This window comes from Amblyomma maculatum, chromosome 11 (assembly GCF_055883805.1).
Source record: "Amblyomma maculatum isolate TAMU_Amacu chromosome 11, ASM5588380v1, whole genome shotgun sequence".
Classification (NCBI taxonomy): Eukaryota; Metazoa; Arthropoda; class Arachnida; order Ixodida; family Ixodidae; genus Amblyomma; species Amblyomma maculatum.
In genome coordinates this window covers 128,701,961-128,707,985 of record NC_139354.1, presented here as the reverse complement: position 1 = coordinate 128,707,985, position 6,025 = coordinate 128,701,961, and the positions used below count along the sequence as shown (strand labels likewise).

The 6,025-nt window shown below is 46.5% G+C and overlaps 1 pseudogene; it reads right to left on the bottom strand.

Annotated features, from left to right (window-relative positions):
- Positions 1–1,982: 1,982 nt before the first annotated feature.
- LOC146174947 (uncharacterized) lies at positions 1,983–2,501 on the bottom strand (annotated as a pseudogene).
- Between the last annotated feature and the right edge of the window lie 3,524 nt (positions 2,502–6,025).

Here is a 6,025-nt window from a genome sequence, read left to right as displayed (position 1 = left end):
ATGCGATTGGCTTCTCCAAAGCCTCAGCTTTCTCGTGAAAGATAACCACTCCTAAGCCATACGATGATGCATCGCGAGCGATTTCGTATTAAAATATTAAATGCAGTAATTCTTACCTTCGGGCTGTCTTTCACTAAATGGTTCTCATTTTTTTTTTGTTTCGTTCATGGTTCGTGGTTATGTATTTCTGTAGGATCGAAATGTGCAGTCTCGTTGAATGCTTAGCGCAACCCATGAGTACGCCACGGTCATGTTGTCTTTATCCATGTATGTTGAAAATAATTATTTTTTATGCGTTGTCAATGTAAAAACTACCGTAAAATTAGGTGCTATATACTCTTCATACAGAATGTTTAAATGCTTTCAGTGATGCATGCTTTGAATTTTGTATGTCACTTGTCTTTTATGTTATATCGCGTGCTTACTTTGCGATTGCGCTGTTCATTCATAGATGTTTAAATATGCTTATTTTAAGTGTGATTTTTTTTTCATGTGAACAATGGCGCCACTGTTGGTGGATGTTGTGGGCATTGAGAGCTTGTGAAGCTACGGCTTTTTTTTTCCCGGGGCCCACTGCTCTGTAGCAAGAAATAAATAAACTGAACTGAGGGTGGTCGGCTCCGGCGCTTCCAAAATTGCCATTTTCTTTGCGTCCGTAGTGTAAATACCTTTTTCAGTAACCCTGTGACCCTAGTACGTGACTGACGTCTTACACAAGCTGCATTTAGTCAGACTGAGTGTGATATTAAATTCACCCAAACGCTGTAAGACACACTCCAGTGTCTTTTGCCAGTCTGCTATATCCTGCCCAGACCCGATCACGTCATCGATGTGACATCCTACATGTGGGATGGCATGAAAAACTTCGTTCTTCATGGACTGCAATATTCCTGGTGCACTTGCCACACTGTAAGGTAGGCGCTGAAATTCAAACAACCCCAGACTATTGTTTACTCTCAAAATTGATCTGCTCTCTGGAGTAAGCGGCAATTGCTGGTACGCCGATGAAAGGTCTAGCACACAAATTACATTCCCTCCTGCAGAAGCAGTGTACAAGTCCTCGGGTCTGGGTAGTGGATAATGAATCTGTTTTAAATGACGTGTTTACGGTTATATTATAGTTCTACATAACCTGTCTGCCATCTTCGTTTAAGACTGTGACTAACGGTGTAGCCCAGTCGCTGCGCATTACTGGCTGCAGCATGCCTGTTTCGTCTTTCTCCAACAGTTTTCGCTCAACCTTTTTCTGCAATGAAAAAGGTACAGGTTTGGCGCGGCAAAATGTAGGAATTGTAGCAGGTTTAAGAACATTTTTTGCTTGTAACTTCTCTATTGTTTCTAGTTTCTCAGAGAACACCAAAGGGTACTTCTGGTTTAGAACGAACACTGTCTTCGAGTGCCACCTGTCCAATTTCCACCTAGTCAAGTTTGAGACATTGAAGCCAATTTCGGCCAAGTAGCGTAGGTAACCTCTTTCCATTGTCTTTTAAAACAATAACTGGCACGTCATGCTCTGACAATTTTACTGAACACCCATGTCGCACTGCCATAAATTGTATCTGTTCCCCGGTATAATTGCGAAGCAACATTTTGCATGGCTCGCATCCTAATTGCGAAAAGTGGGACTGGTACACTTGGTCTGGAACAATTGTGACAACTGCCTCCATGTCAAAAATGCATGATGAATATTAACGTCCACTTTATAACATGATTGGTTTGAATTAACGAAGAGACTTTGTCGGTACATTCGAGCAAGTGCGTCCTTTTACCTTTTGCCCTAACACTCTGGCACATTTTTCTCACGTGGCTTACTTTTGAACACTCATGACAAACCGAGGTTTCTACCTAAAAACTTCTGATGACTGTACCCTGCGGCATCTTTCACACTTCTCGCTCTTGCGGCCTTGCCTTGTCTTAGGCTAGCTTGCCTCGGCTCGGGACGCTGCGGACCTTTCGCTTTGCACTGATGCCTCGTGTTCTTTTTACCGCATTTGCGCACTGTCTCGCTGCGCTAGTTCTTCGTCAAGGCGATTTTGCATGCGCTTTGAAATGTCAAGTCAATTTCTACGAACAAAGCACGCTGAGTCTCTTCGTCCCGCATGACGGCAACCGCCCTGTCTCGGAGGGCATCTGGTAAGAAGTCGCCATAGTCGCACTTCCTGGCTAAGTGTTTAAGTTCTGCAATGAACAACTTCGATGCTTTCACCCTCCTGTTGCATGCGTCGATTGAACTTCAACCTCTCCGCTACGACGGGACTTTTGGGGCTGTAGTGGTCTTTCAGGATACCTTTCACTTTATACGATTTTTCTCCCGGCGATGCCGGTACAGTGATACTTCTTAGTACTTCTTAAGCCCGTGGGCCTATTACTGTCAAAAAGACAGAGAGACGTTTTTCGTTGGCTATCTCATTTGCCGGTTAAAAATGCTCAAAGCGCTCTAAGAACGACTCGAAGTTTTACGTTTTGGGGTCGAATTCTGAAATCTTCCCCACTGGCGGCATCTTTAAAGAAGCAGAGAAGTTCGCTGCTCATTCGTTTGCTCTTGAGACTGCTGTTGGCGTTTCTTGTAGCTGCTTTCAATGATGCTGTCCTTCTTTAACGCTGAACGAAGCTTCAAGGCGATGCTTGTATACGTGACCGTCTGCAGGCTGTAGTCGTATCCCGCCAGCACGTACTCCTTCATTCGTTTTTCTGAAAAGCTGATCAAAAGTAATGCTCTCTTGCTTCCGTCCGTCCGTGCCGTCCGCTCGGTTACTCGCTTGCTCGCTCCATCCGCCGTCGGCCGGTGATTACGCAGGTGTGTATTTCGCCCCATCGCCAGTTGTTAAAACTTCAGCAGCAATTCATGCCAGAGAGTGAATTCTCGTTTAAGTGCTGGCTTACATTCTATATATATATATATATATATATATATATATATATATATATATATATATATATATATTGTAATGAAGCGGTTTATATGGTGCGCACAGCAATATATTTATCCTACGTGGCAGCTACGAAGGCCAGCGTTCACAGCGACAGCTCGAGCTCCATGCGCTTTGTCGTCTTCACTTCTTTGTCGTCTTCGACGCGCGACATCTCTGATTTCCTCTTCTTTCTCCTTTCCATAGGTCATGCATCTCTCTTACAATACTCCCTGTGAAAAGGCGCCATTCAGGCGTATTAGGCAAAGGTCACGATGGCAGGGTCATGGTATGGTTTGAGGCGGTCTAGGTGGACACTTGCACTCCATTTCGGCGGTGATCTGTTGACGGAGTGAGCGGCTCTATAAGGTCATTAATCGGAGAAGTTTGCTTAAGCACACGATAGGGTTCCTGGTATCGACTCAGAAACTTGGGTGACTGCTCTGAAGTAGAAGAGGGCACCCATAGCCACACCAACGAGTCTGGACGATAAGCAGGCGGCAGACATGAGGATTTGGCGCGGTTGTTTTTCAGGTGGTACTGCTTTTGCGCTGTGATTTGACGTGCGATCTGAAGGCACTCTTCGGCTTTTGTCAGCGGCTTGAAAAATGGGTATCGATTCGGACGCGTCGGGACAGTAGGGTAGGATCACGTCCATAGTGCACGAAGGTTCGCGTCCGTACAGGAGGAAATATGGCTAGAAACCGGTAGTTGCTAGCGTAGCAGAATTGTAGGCGTAGGTTATGAATGGTAACACACGGCCCCAATTTGAGTGGGTAGATGAAAGATACATAGCCATCATGTCTCCAAGGGTCTTATTAAATAGCTCGACCATTCCATTTGTCTGAAGACGGTAGAAAGACGTCGTACGATGAACAGCACTGCATGCCTGAAGGAGGGCTTCTACGACATCAGACAAAAATACACGAGCACGGTCACTAATTAATTCCTGGGGCGCATCGTGACGCAGGATAAAGTTCTCAAAGATGAAACTAGCACGTCACGAGCAGTTGCAGCTGTTGAAGTGGCAGTTTCAGCATATCTGGTGAGGTGGTCGACGCATCAATGATCCACCGGTTGATGTCCTCGTAAATAGCGCTTCCAACACATGCAAGTGGTCGAAGTGGACACAGGAGAGGCTGCAGAAGAGCTGGAGGGCGTGGTGGGTTCTTGTGACGCTGACAGTTGATACAAGAGCGGACGTACTGGTGAATAAAACGATACATGCCTGCCAGTAGACGTAGGCGATTATATGTTTTCAGGAATTCAACATGGGCGCTCTGTGGATCATCGTGATAGCTCGCGCAAATGACTGATCGGAGATGTCGCGGAATAACGAGCAGCCATTTTCGGCCATCAGGGAGGTAGTTTCTGCGGTAAAGGAGGTTGTTACGGATAGTAAAGTGATAGGCTTGACGTCGTAGAGCTCGAGAATGGTGGCACTGTGATTGCTTGGCCAGAATGTTCATGATCGAAACAATCCGGGAATCTTTGAGCTGCTCAGATGCCATGTCCATGGTTTCAAGAGGTAAAGACGTGAGGCCGGCGACAGCGTGTGGTTCAGGGTCAGAGGTCACAGGAGAGCGTGAAAGGGCGTCTGTGTCGGCCTGCTTGCGATCAGAGCGATAAAGGACATGAATGTCATATTCTTGTAAACGGAGAGACCAGCGGGTGAGGCGGTTAGATGGATCTTTGAGGGACGACAGCCAGCACAGAGATGGTGATCGGTGATGACATCGAATGTCCAACTGTATAAATAAGGACGAAACTTAGTTATGGCCCAAAGAATCGCCCGACTTTCTTTTTTGTTACTATATAGTTGGTCTCTGTTTGGGAAGGACACAACTGCCGTAAGCTGCGACGTACTCAGGGAAACCAGGTTTGCGCACAGTGAGAATGGCGCCGGTATACCGATGCCGCTGGCGTCCGTCTGTAGCTCGGTAGGAGCGCAGGGGTCGAACTGGCGTAGTGTCGGTGGAGATGTCACAACTTGACGGAGCGTAGTAAAGGCTTCATCACATTCAGGTGACCAGGCGGCCGACAAGTCAGGGCTTCCAGCAAAAAGATGGCGCAAAAGGGCAGTAATTTCGGCAAAATTTCTGACGGAACGGCAGTAATACGAGCAAAGCCCTACAAAGCGGCGCAGTTCTTTCAGTGAGGTGGCTTGCGAAATTCCGCCACTGAGCAAAGTTCGGCAGGGTTCGGCAGGACTCCGTCCTTGAACACGACGTGGCCGAGTATCACCAGCTGTCGACCACCAAATTGACACTTATTCACGATTAGCTGCAAGCCTGCGTCGTTCAGATATTGAAGAACACTCTCGAGGCAAATAAGATGAGAAAGAAAGTTCTTCGAGAATATGACATCATCTAGGTAGAAGAGACATATCGCCACTTCAGTCCGCGGAGGATGTTGTCCATCATGCACTCTAATGTGGCTAGAGCGTTGCACAAACCAAAAGGCATGACATTAAATTCATATAGACAGACCATCTGGCGTTATGAATACGGTGTTCTCGTGGTCAGCTTCAGCCATTGGCACCTGCCAATAGCCAGAGCAGAGGACCAGCGAAGAAACGTATTCAGCTCCCTGCAAACAGTCAAGGGCGTCGTCGATGCGTGGGAGGGGACAAATGTCCCTCCGAGTGATCTTGTTGAGTTGATGGTAGTCGGCGCAGAACCGAATGGAGCCATCCTTTTACTTTACTAGAACGACAGGTGAAGCCCACGGGCTGTGAGAAGGCTGGATCAATCTGGGCTCGAGCGTCGTATGCTTTGTCGTCTGCCATTCTTTTTCGTTTTCGGCTCGCGACATCTCTGATTTCCTTTTCTTTCTCCTTTTCACAGGTCATATATATATATATATATATATATATATATATATATATATATATATATATATACATATATATATATATATATATGTGTGTTTCATAAAAGTCTTCCAGGATCCAGAAATATGTATAAGATGAGGTAGGGGCGCACAAACGAAAACAAAGGTTTATTTCCGACCTTTCGGCCGGGGCCCGGCCTTCGTCAAGGAATGCGTTCCTTGACGAAGGCCTTGCGTTCCTTGGCATTCCTTGACGAAGGCCGGGCCCCGGCTGAAACGTCGGA